The following is a 14,603-nucleotide window of genomic DNA, read 5'->3' on the forward strand; positions in this document are numbered from 1 at the left end:
TAGTTGATAGGCCTCACACTGTAACAGATAGACAAAGACCCAATAGTTGAGAGTGGTCAGCATGTCATGGATAGACCTCACACTGTAACAGATAGACAAAGACCCAATAGTTGATAGGCCTCACACTGTAACAGATAGACAAAGACCCAATAGTTGAGAGTGTTGTCATGGATAGGCCTCACACTGTAACAGATAGACAAAGACCCAATAGTTGATAGGCCTCACACTGTAACAGATAGACAAAGACCCAATAGTTGAGAGTGGTCAGCATGTCATGGATAGGCCTCACACTGTGACAGATAGACAAAGACCCAATAGTTGAGAGTGTTGTCATGGATAGGCCTCACACTGTAACAGATAGACAAAGACCCAATAGTTGATAGGCCTCACACTGTAACAGATAGACAAAGACCCAATAGTTGAGAGTGGTCAGCATGTCATGGATAGGCCTCACACTGTGACAGATAGACAAAGACCCAATAGTTGAGAGTGGTCAGCATGTCATGGATAGGCCTCACACTGTGACAGATAGACAAAGACCCAATAGTTGAGAGTGGTCAGCATGTCATGGATAGGCCTCACACTGTGACAGATAGACAAAGACCCAATAGTTGAGAGTGGTCAGCATGTCATGGATAGGCCTCACACTGTGACAGATAGACAAAGACCCAATAGTTGAGAGTGTTGTCATGGATAGGCTACACACTGTGACAGATAGACAAAGACCCAATAGTTGAGAGTGGTCAGCATGTCATGGATAGGCCTCACACTGTAACAGATAGACAAAGACCCAATAGTTGAGAGTGGTCAGCATGTCATGGATAGGCCTCACACTGTAACAGATAGACAAAGACCCAATAGTTGAGAGTGGTCAGCATGTCATGGATAGGCTACACACTGTAACAGATAGACAAAGACCCAATAGTTGAGAGTGTTCTCCACAATGGAGTCCTCCACCACCATGTCACCATATACCCAGCTATGAGCCACAATGGGGTCCTCCACCACTCTGTCACCATATACCCAGCTATGAGCCACAATGGGGTCCTCCACCACCATGCCAACATATACCCAGCTATGAGCCACAATGGGGTCCTCCACCACTCTGTCACCATATACCCAGCTATGAGCCACAATGGGGTCCTCCACCACCATGCCAACATATACCCAGCTATGAGCCACAATGGAGTCCTCCACCGCCATATACCCAGCTATGAGCCACAATGGGGTCCTCCACCGCCATATACCCAGCTATGAGCCACAATGGGGTCCTCCACCACCATATACCCAGCTATGAGCCACAATGGGGTCCTCCACCACCATATACCCAGCTATGAGCCACAATGGAGTCCTCCACCGCCATATACCCAGCTATGAGCCACAATGGGGTCCTCCACCACCATGTCACCATATACCCAGCTATGAGCCACAATGGGGTCCTCCACCACCATATACCCAGCTATGAGCCACAATGGGGTCCTCCACCACCATATACCCAGCTATGAGCCACAATGGAGTCCTCCACCACCATATACCCAGCTATGAGCCACAATGGGGTCCTCCACCACCATATACCCAGCTATGAGCCACAATGGGGTCCTCCACCACCATATACCCAGCTATGAGCCACAATGGGGCCCTCCACCACCATATACCCAGCTATGAGCCACAATGGGGTCCTCCACCGCCATATACCCAGCTATGAGCCACAATGGGGTCCTCCACCACCCTGTCACCATATACCCAGCTATGAGCCACAATGGGGTCCTCCACCACCATATACCCAGCTATGAGCCACAATGGGGTCCTCCATCCACCATATACCCAGCTATGAGCCACAATGGGGCCCTCCACCACCATATACCCAGCTATGAGCCACAATGGGGTCCTCCACCACCCTGTCAACATATACCCAGCTATGAGCCACAATGGGGTCCTCCACCACCATATACCCAGCCACAATGGGGTACTCCACCACCATATACCCAGCTATGAGCCACAATGGGGTCCTCCACCACCCTGTCACCATATACCCAGCTATGAGCCACAATGGGGTCCTCCACCACTCTGTCACCATATACCCAGCTATGAGCCACAATGGGGGTCTTCCACCACCCTGTCACCATATACCCAGCTATGAGCCACAATGGGGTCCTCCACCACCATATACCCAGCTATGAGCCACAATGGGGTCCTCCACCACCATATACCCAGCTATGAGCCACAATGGAGTCCTCCACCGCCATATACCCAGCTATGAGCCACAATGGGGTCCTCCACCACCCTGTCACCATATACCCAGCTATGAGCCACAATGGGGTCCTCCACCACCATATACCCAGCTATGAGCCACAATGGGGTCCTCCACCACCATATACCCAGCTATGAGCCACAATGGAGTCCTCCACCACCATATACCCAGCTATGAGCCACAATGGGGTCCTCCACCACCATATACCCAGCTATGAGCCACAATGGGGTCCTCCACCACCATATACCCAGCTATGAGCCACAATGGGGCCCTCCACCACCATATACCCAGCTATGAGCCACAATGGGGTCCTCCACCACCATATACCCAGCTATGAGCCACAATGGGGTCCTCCACCACCCTGTCACCATATACCCAGCTATGAGCCACAATGGGGTCCTCCACCACCATATACCCAGCTATGAGCCACAATGGGGGTCTTCCACCACCCTGTCACCATATACCCAGCTATGAGCCACAATGGAGTCCTCCACCACCATATACCCAGCTATGAGCCACAATGGGGCCCTCCACCACCATATACCCAGCTATGAGCCACAATGGGGTCCTCCACCACCATATACCCAGCTATGAGCCACAATGGGGCCCTCCACCACCCTGTCACCATATACCCAGCTATGAGCCACAATGGGGTCCTCCACCACCATATACCCAGCTATGAGCCACAATGGGGTACTCCACCACCATATACCCAGCTATGAGCCACAATGGGGTCCTCCACCACCCTGTCACCATATACCCAGCTATGAGCCACAATGGGGTCCTCCACCACTCTGTCACCATATACCCAGCTATGAGCCACAATGGGGGTCTTCCACCACCCTGTCACCATATACCCAGCTATGAGCCACAATGGGGTCCTCCACCACCATATACCCAGCTATGAGCCACAACGGGGTCCTCCACCACCACCCAGCTATAGCCCAGCTATGAGCCACAATGGGGTCCTCCACCACCATATACCCAGCTATGAGCCACAATGGAGTCCTCCACCACCATATACCCAGCTATGAGCCACAATGGGGTCCTCCACCACCATATACCCAGCTATGAGACACAATGGGGTCCTCCACCACCATATACCCAGCTATGAGCCACAATGGGGTCCTCCACCGCCATATACCCAGCTATGAGCCACAATGGGGTCCTCCACCACCCTGTCACCATATACCCAGCTATGAGCCACAATGTGGTCCTCCACCACCCTGTCACCATATACCCAGCTATGAGCCACAATGGAGTCCTCCACCACCATGCCACCATATACCCAGCTATGAGCCACAATGGAGTCCTCCACCACAATATACCCAGCTATGAGCCACAATGGAGTCCTCCACCACCCTGTCACCATATACCCAGCTATGAGCCACAATGGAGTCCTCCACCACCATATACCCAGCTATGAGCCACAATGGGGCCCTCCACCACCATATACCCAGCTATGAGCCACAATGGGGTCCTCCACCACCATATACCCAGCTATGAGCCACAATGGGGCCCTCCACCACCCTGTCACCATATACCCAGCTATGAGCCACAATGGGGTCCTCCACCACCATGTCACCATATACCCAGCTATGAGCCACAATGGGGCCCTCCACCACCATATACCCAGCTATGAGCCACAATGGGGTCCTCCACCACCATATACCCAGCTATGAGCCACAATGGGGTCCTCCACCACCCTGTCACCATATACCCAGCTATGAGCCACAATGGGGTCCTCCACCACCATATACCCAGCTATGAGCCACAATGGGGTACTCCACCACCATATACCCAGCTATGAGCCACAATGGGGTCCTCCACCACCCTGTCACCATATACCCAGCTATGAGCCACAATGTGGTCCTCCACCACCCTGTCACCATATACCCAGCTATGAGCCACAATGGGGTCCTCCACCACCATATACCCAGCTATGAGCCACAATGGGGTCCTCCACCACCATATACCCAGCTATGAGCCACAATGGAGTCCTCCACCGCCATATACCCAGCTATGAGCCACAATGGGGTCCTCCACCACCCTGTCACCATATACCCAGCTATGAGCCACAATGTGGTCCTCCACCACCCTGTCACCATATACCCAGCTATGAGCCACAATGGGGTCCTCCACCACCATATACCCAGCTATGAGCCACAATGGGGTCCTCCACCACCATATACCCAGCTATGAGCCACAATGGAGTCCTCCACCGCCATATACCCAGCTATGAGCCACAATGGGGTCCTCCACCACCATGTCACCATATACCCAGCTATGAGCCACAATGGGGTCCTCCACCACCATATACCCAGCTATGAGCCACAATGGGGTCCTCCACCACCATATACCCAGCTATGAGCCACAATGGAGTCCTCCACCACCATATACCCAGCTATGAGCCACAATGGGGTCCTCCACCACCATATACCCAGCTATGAGCCACAATGGGGTCCTCCACCACCATATACCCAGCTATGAGCCGCAACTGGGCCCTCCACAACCATATACCCAGCTATGAGCCACAATGGGGTCCTCCACCGCCATATACCCAGCTATGAGCCACAATGGGGTCCTCCACCACCCTGTCACCATATACCCAGCTATGAGCCACAATGGGGTCCTCCACCACCATATACCCAGCTATGAGCCACAATGGGGTCCTCCATCCACCATATACCCAGCTATGAGCCACAATGGGGCCCTCCACCACCATATACCCAGCTATGAGCCACAATGGGGTTCTCCACCACCCTGTCACCATATACCCAGCTATGAGCCACAATGGGGTCCTCCACCACCATATACCCAGCCACAATGGGGTACTCCACCACCATATACCCAGCTATGAGCCACAATGGGGTCCTCCACCACTCTGTCACCATATACCCAGCTATGAGCCACAATGGGGGTCTTCCACCACCCTGTCAACATATACCCAGCTATGAGCCACAATGGGGTCCTCCACCACCATATACCCAGCTATGAGCCACAATGGGGTCCTCCACCACCATATACCCAGCTATGAGCCACAATGGAGTCCTCCACCGCCATATACCCAGCTATGAGCCACAATGGGGTCCTCCACCACCATGTCACCATATACCCAGCTATGAGCCACAATGGGGTCCTCCACCACCATATACCCAGCTATGAGCCACAATGGGGTCCTCCACCACCATATACCCAGCTATGAGCCACAATGGAGTCCTCCACCACCATATACCCAGCTATGAGCCACAATGGGGTCCTCCACCACCATATACCCAGCTATGAGCCACAATGGGGTCCTCCACCACCATATACCCAGCTATGAGCCACAATGGGGTCCTCCACCACCATATACCCAGCTATGAGCCACAATGGGTCCTCCACCACCCTGTCACCATATACCCAGCTATGAGCCACAATGGGGTCCTCCACCACCATATACCCAGCTATGAGCCACAATGGGGTCCTCCACCACCATATACCCAGCTATGAGACACAATGGGGCCCTCCACCACCATATACCCAGCTATGAGCCACAATGGGGTCCTCCACCGCCATATACCCAGCTATGAGCCACAATGGGGTCCTCCACCACCCTGTCACCATATACCCAGCTATGAGCCACAATGGGTCCTCCACCACCACCACCATATACCCAGCTATGAGCCACAATGGAGTCCTCCACCACCATATACCCAGCTATGAGCCACAATGGGTCCTCCACCACACCATATACCCAGCTATGAGCCACAATGGAGTCCTCCACCACCATGTCACCATATACCCAGCTATGAGCCACAATGGGGCCCTCCTCCACCACCCCAGCTGAGCCACAATCACCACCATATACCCAGCTATGAGCCACAATGGGGTCCTCCACCACCATATACCCAGCTATGAGCCACAATGGGGCCCTCCACCACCCTGTCACCATACCCAGCTATGAGCCACAATGGGGCCCTCCACCACCATATACCCAGCTATGAGCCACAATGGGGTCCTCCACCACCATATACCCAGCTATGAGCCACAATGGGGTCCTCCACCACCCTGTCACCATATACCCAGCTATGAGCCACAATGGGGTCCTCCACCACCTGTCACCATAACCCAGCTATGAGCCACAATGGGGTCCTCCACCACCATATACCCAGCTATGAGCCACAATGGGGTCCTCCACCACCCTGTCACCATATACACAGATATGAGCCACAATGGGGTCCTCCACCACCATATACCCAGCTATGAGCCACAATGGGGTCCCACCACCATATACCCAGCTATGAGCCACAATGGGGTCCTCCACCACCCTGTCACCATATACCCAGCTATGAGCCACAATGGGGTCCTCCACCACTCTGTCACCATATACCCAGCTATGAGCCACAATGGGGTCCTCCACCACCCTGTCACCATATACCCAGCTATGAGCCACAATGGGTCCTCCACCACCATATACCCAGCTATGAGCCACAATGGGGTCCTCCACCACCATATACCCAGCTATGAGCCACAATGGAGTCCTCCACCACCATATACCCAGCTATGAGCCACAATGGGGTCCTCCACCACCATGCCACCATATACCCAGCTATGAGCCACAATGGGGTCCTCCACCACCATATACCCAGCTATGAGCCACAATGGGGTCCTCCACCACCATATACCCAGCTATGAGCCACAATGGGGTCCTCCACCACCATATACCCAGCTATGAGCCACAATGGAGTCCTCACCACCATATACCCAGCTATGAGCCACAATGGGGTCCTCCACCACCATATACCCAGCTATGAGCCACAATGGGGTCCTCCTCCACCATATACCCAGCTATGAGCCACAATGGGGCCCTCCACCACCATATACCCAGCTATGAGCCACAATGGGGTCCTCCACCACCATATACCCAGCTATGAGCCACAATGGGGTCCTCCACCACCTGTCACCATATACCCAGCTATGAGCCACAATGGGGTCCTCCACCACCCTGTCACCATATACCCAGCTATGAGCCACAATGGGGTCCTCCACCACCATATAACCAGCTATGAGCCACAATGGGGTCCTCCACCACCATATACCCACCCCAGCTATGAGCCACAATGGGGTCCTCCACCACCATATACCCAGCTATGAGCCACAATGGGGTCCTCCACCACCATATACCCAGCTATGAGCCACAATGGGGTCCTCCACCACCATATACCCAGCTATGAGCCACAATGGGGCCCTCCACCACCATATACCCAGCTATGAGCCACAATGGGGTCCTCCACCACCATATACCCAGCTATGAGCCACAATGGGGCCCTCCACCACCCTGTCACCATATACCCAGCTATGAGCCACAATGGGGTCCTCCACCACCATGTCACCATATACCCAGCTATGAGCCACAATGGGGCCCTCCACCACCATATACCCAGCTATGAGCCACAATGGGGTCCTCCACCACCATATACCCAGCTATGAGCCACAATGGGGTCCTCCACCACCCTGTCACCATATACCCAGCTATGAGCCACAATGGGGTCCTCCACCACTCTGTCACCATATACCCAGCTATGAGCCACAATGGGGTCTCCACCACCCTGTCACCATATACCCAGCTATGAGCCACAATGGAGTCCTCCACCCAGCTATGAGCCACAATGGGGCCCTCCACCACCATATACCCAGCTATGAGCCACAATGGGGTCCTCCACCACCATATACCCAGCTATGAGCCACAATGGGGCCCTCCACCACCCTGTCACCATATACCCAGCTATGAGCCACAATGGGGTCCTCCACCACCATACCATATACCCAGCTATGAGCCACAATGGGGTCCACCACCACCCAGCTATGAGCCACAATGGGGTCCTCCACCACCATATACCCAGCTATGAGCCACAATGGGGCCCTCCACCACCCTGTCACCATATACCCAGCTATGAGCCACAATGGGGCCCTCCACCACCATATACCCAGCTAACAATGGGGTCCTCCACCACCCTGTCACCATATACCCAGCTATGAGCCACAATGGGGTCCTCCACCACCATGTCACCCAGCCCAGCTATGAGCCACAATGGGGTCCTCCACCACCATATACCCAGCTATGAGCCACAATGGGGTCCTCCACCACCCCTGTCACCATATACCCAGCTATGAGCCACAATGGGGTCCTCCACCACCACCATATACCCAGCTATGAGCCACAATGGGGTCCTCCACCACCATATACCCAGCTATGAGCCACAATGGGGTACTCCACCACCATATACCCAGCTATGAGCCACAATGGGGTCCTCCACCACCCTGTCACCATATACCCAGCTATGAGCCACAATGGGGTCCTCCACCACCTGTCACCATATACCCAGCTATGAACCACAATGGGGGTCTTCCACCACCCTGTCACCATATACCCAGCTAAGCCACAATGGGGTCCTCCACCACCATATACCCAGCTATGAGCCACAATGGGGTCCTCCACCACCATATACCCAGCTATGAGCCACAATGGGGTCCTCCACCACCCTGTCACCCAGCTATGAGCCACAATGGGGTCCTCCACCACCATATACCCAGCTATGAGCCACAATGGGGTCCTCCACCACCATATACCCAGCTATGAGCCACAATGGGGTCCTCCACCACCATATACCCAGCTATGAGCCACAATGGGGTCCTCCACCACCATATACCCAGCTATGAGCCACAATGGGGTCCTCCACCACCATATACCCAGCTATGAGCCACAATGGGGTCCTCCACCACCCTGTCACCATATACCCAGCTATGAGCCACAATGGGGTCCTCCACCACCATGCCACCATATACCCAGCCCACAATGGAGTCCTCTACCACCATATACCCAGCTATGAGCCACAATGGAGTCCTCCACCACCCTGTCACCATATACCCAGCTATGAGCCACAATGGAGTCCTCCACCACACATATACCCAGCTATGAGCCACAATGGGGCCCTCCACCACCATCCCAGCTATGAGCCACAATGGGAACCTCCACCACCATATACCCAGCTATGAGCCACAATGGGGTCCTCCACCACCATATACCCAGCTATGAGCCACAATGGGGCCCTCCACCACCCTGTCACCATATACCCAGCTATGAGCCACAATGGGGCCCTCCACCACCATATACCCAGCTATGAGCCACAATGGGGTCCTCCACCACCATATACCCAGCTATGAGCCACAATGGGGTCCTCCACCACCCTGTCACCATATACCCAGCTATGAGCCACAATGGGGTCCTCCACCACCTGTCACCATAACCCAGCTATGAGCCACAATGGGGTCCTCCACCACCATATACCCAGCTATGAGCCACAATGGGGTCCTCCACCACCCTGTCACCATATACCCAGCTATGAGCCACAATGGGGTCCTCCACCACTCCTCCACCACCATATACCCAGCTATGAGCCACAATGGGGTCCTCCACCACCATATACCCAGCTATGAGCCACAATGGGGTCCTCCACCACCCTGTCACCATATACCCAGCTATGAGCCACAATGGGGTCCTCCACCACCATGTCACCATATACCCAGCTATGAGCCACAATGGGGTCTTCCACCACCCTGTCACCATATACCCAGCTATGAGCCACAATGGAGTCCTCCACCACCATATACCCAGCTATGAGCCACAATGGGGTCCTCCACCACCATACCCAGCTATGAGCCACAATGGAGTCCTCCACCCCACCATGGGGTCACCACCATGCCACCATATACCCAGCTATGAGCCACAATGGGGTCCTCCACCACCATATACCCAGCTATGAGCCACAATGGGGTCCTCCACCACCATATACCCAGCTATGAGCCACAATGGGGTCCTCCACCACCATATACCCAGCTATGAGCCACAATGGAGTCCTCCACCACCATATACCCAGCTATGAGCCACAATGGGGTCCTCCACCACCATATACCCAGCTATGAGCCACAATGGGGTCCTCCTCCACCATATACCCAGCTATGAGCCACAATGGGGCCCTCCACCACCATATACCCAGCTATGAGCCACAATGGGGTCCTCCACCGCCATATACCCAGCTATGAGCCACAATGGGGTCCTCCACCAACCTGTCACCATATACCCAGCTATGAGCCACAATGGGGTCACCATATACCCAGCTCCACAATGAGGTCCTCCACCACCATATACCCAGCTATGAGCCACAATGGGGTCCTCCACCACCATATACCCAGCTATGAGCCACAATGGGGTCCTCCACCACCATATACCCAGCTATGAGCCACAATGGGGTCCTCCACCACCATATACCCAGCTATGAGCCACAATGGGGTCCTCCACCACCATATACCCAGCTATGAGCCACAATGGGGCCCTCCACCACCATATACCCAGCTATGAGCCACCCTCCACCACCATATACCCAGCTATGAGCCACAATGGGGTCCTCCACCACCATATACCCAGCTATGAGCCACAATGGGGCCCTCCACCACCCTGTCACCATATACCCAGCTATGAGCCACAATGGGGTCCTCCACCACCATATACCCAGCTATGAGCCACAATGGGGCCCTCCACCACCATATACCCAGCTATGAGCCACAATGGGGTCCTCCACCACCATATACCCAGCTATGAGCCACAATGGGGTCCTCCACCACCATATCACCATACCCAGCTATGAGCCACAATGGGGTCCTCCACCACTCTGTCACCATATACCCAGCTATGAGCCACAATGGGGTCTCCACCACCATCACCACCCAGCTATGAGCCACAATGGAGTCCTCCACCATATACCCAGCTATGAGCCACAATGGGGTCCTCCACCACCATATACCCAGGTCCTCCACCACCATGTCACCATACCCAGCTATGAGCCACAATGGGGCCCTCCACCACCATATACCCAGCTATGAGCCACAATGGGGTCCTCCACCACCATATACCCAGCTATGAGCCACAATGGGGTCCTCCACCACCCTGTCACCATATACCCAGCTATGAGCCACAATGGGGTCCTCCACCACTCTGTCCCCAGCTCCACAATGGGGGTCTTCCACCATGTCACCATACCCAGCTATGAGCCACAATGGGGCCCTCCACCACCATATACCCAGCCCACAATGGGGTCCTCCACCACCATATACCCAGCTATGAGCCACAATGGGGCCCTCCACCACCCTGTCACATATACCCAGCTATGAGCCACAATGGGGCCCTCCACCACCATATACCCAGCTATGAGCCACAATGGGGTCCTCCACCACCCTGTCACCATATACCCAGCTATGAGCCACAATGGGGTCCTCCACCACTCTGTCACCATATACCCAGCTATGAGCCACAATGGGGTCCTCCACCACCATATACCCAGCTATGAGCCACAATGGGGTCTTCCACCACCCTGTCACCATATACCCAGCTATGAGCCACAATGGGGTCCTCCACCACCCTGTCACCATATACCCAGCTATGAGCCACAATGGGGTCCTCCACCACCATATACCCAGCTATGAGCCACAATGGGGTACTCCACCACCATATACCCAGCTATGAGCCACAATGGGGTCCTCCACCACCCTGTCACCATATACCCAGCTATGAGCCACAATGGGGTCCTCCACCACTCTGTCACCATATACCCAGCTATGAACCACAATGGGGGTCTTCCACCACCCTGTCACCATATACCCAGCTATGAGCCACAATGGGGTCCTCCACCACCATATACCCAGCTATGAGCCACAATGGGGTCCTCCACCACCATATACCCAGCTATGAGCCACAATGGAGTCCTCCACCGCCATATACCCAGCTATGAGCCACAATGGGGTCCTCCACCACCATGCTATGAGCCACCATATACCCAGCTATGAGCCACAATGGGGTCCTCCACCACCATATACCCAGCTATGAGCCACAATGGGGTCCTCCACCACCATATACCCAGCTATGAGCCACAATGGGGTCCTCCACCACCATATACCCAGCTATGAGCCACAATGGGGTCCTCCACCACCCTGTCACCATATACCCAGCTATGAGCCACAATGGGGTCCTCCACCACCATATACCCAGCTATGAGCCACAATACCACAGCTATGAGCCACAATGGGGTCCTCCACCACCATATACCCAGCTATGAGCCACAATGGGGTCCTCCACCACCATATACCCAGCTATGAGCCACAATGGGGTCCTCCACCACCCTGTCACCATACCCAGCTATGAGCCACAATGGGGTCCTCCACCACCATATACCCAGCTATGAGCCACAATGGGGTCCTCCACCACCATATACCCAGCTATGAGCCACAATGGGGTCCTCCAGCCCACCATATACCCAGCTATGAGCCACAATGGGGTCCTCCACCACCATATACCCAGCTATGAGCCACAATGGGGCCCTCCACCACCCTGTCACCATATACCCAGCTATGAGCCACAATGGGGTCCTCCACCACCACCACCATATACCCAGCTATAGCCACAGGGGCCCTCCACCACCATATACCCAGCTATGAGCCACAATGGGGTCCTCCACCAATGGAGCCACAATGGTGTCCTCCACCACCATGTGAGCCACAATGGGGTCCTCCACCACTCTGTCACCATATACCCAGCTATGAGCCACAATGGGGTCCTCCACCACCCTGTCACCATACCCAGCTATGAGCCACAATGGAGTCCTCCACCACCATATACCCAGCTATGAGCCACAATGGGGTCCTCCACCACCATATACCCAGCTATGAGCCACAATGGGGTCCTCCACCACCATATACCCAGCTATGAGCCACAATGGGGCCCTCCACCACCCTGTCACACATATACCCAGCTATGAGCCACAATGGGGCCCCCTCCACCACCATATACCCAGCTATGAGCCACAATGGGGTCCTCCACCACCCTACCATATACCCAGCTATGAGCCACAATGGGGTCCTCCACCACCATGTCACCATATACCCAGCTATGAGCCACAATGGGGCCCTCCACCACCATATACCCAGCTATGAGCCACAATGGGGTCCTCCACCACCCTGTCACCATATACCCAGCTATGAGCCACAATGGGGTCCTCCACCACCCTGTCACCATATACCCAGCTATGAGCCACAATGGGGTCCTCCACCACCATATACCCAGCTATGAGCCACAATGGGGTCCTCCACCACCATATACCCAGCTATGAGCCACAATGGGGTCCTCCACCACCATATACCCAGCTATGAGCCACAATGGGGTCCTCCACCACCTGTCACCATATACCCAGCTATGAGCCACAATGGGGTCCCACCACCACCATATACCCAGCTATGAGCCACAATGGGTCCTCCACCACCATATACCCAGCTATGAGCCACAATGGGGTCCTCCACCACCATATACCCAGCTATGAGCCACAATGGAGTCCTCCACCGCCATATACCCAGCTATGAGCCACAATGGGGTCCTCCACCACCATATACCCAGCTATGAGCCACAATGGAGTCCTCCACCACCATATACCCAGCTATGAGCCACAATGGGGTCCTCCACCACCATATACCCAGCTATGAGCCACAATGGGGTCCTCCACCACCATATACCTTCCCCACAATGGGGCCCTCCACCACCATATACCCAGCTATGAGCCACAATGGGGTCCTCCACCACCCTGTCACCATATACCCAGCTATGAGCCATAATGGAGTCCTCCACCACCATGCCACCATATACCCAGCTATGAGCCACAATGGAGTCCTCTACCACCATATACCCAGCTATGAGCCACAATGGAGTCCTCCACCACACAGTCACCATATACCCAGCTATGAGCCACAATGGAGTCCTCCACCACCATGTCACCATATACCCAGCTATGAGCCACAATGGGGCCCTCCACCACCATATACCCAGCTATGAGCCACAATGGGAACCTCCACCACCATATACCCAGCTATGAGCCACAATGGGGTCCTCCACCACCATATACCCAGCTATGAGCCACAATGGGGCCCTCCACCACCCTGTCACCATATACCCAGCTATGAGCCACAATGGGGCCCTCCACCACCATATACCCAGCTATGAGCCACAATGGGGTCCTCCACCACCATATACCCAGCTATGAGCCACAATGGGGTCCTCCACCACCCTGTCACCATATACCCAGCTATGAGCCACAATGGGGTCCTCCACCACTCTGTCACCATAACCCAGCTATGAGCCACAATGGGGTCCTCCACCACCATATACCCAGCTATGAGCCACAATGGGGTCCTCCACCACCCTGTCACCATATACCCAGCTATGAGCCACAATGGGGTCCTCCACCACTCTGTCACCATATACCCATCTATG

Source organism: Oncorhynchus nerka, linkage group LG10, assembly GCF_034236695.1.
Source record: "Oncorhynchus nerka isolate Pitt River linkage group LG10, Oner_Uvic_2.0, whole genome shotgun sequence".
Classification (NCBI taxonomy): Eukaryota; Metazoa; Chordata; class Actinopteri; order Salmoniformes; family Salmonidae; genus Oncorhynchus; species Oncorhynchus nerka.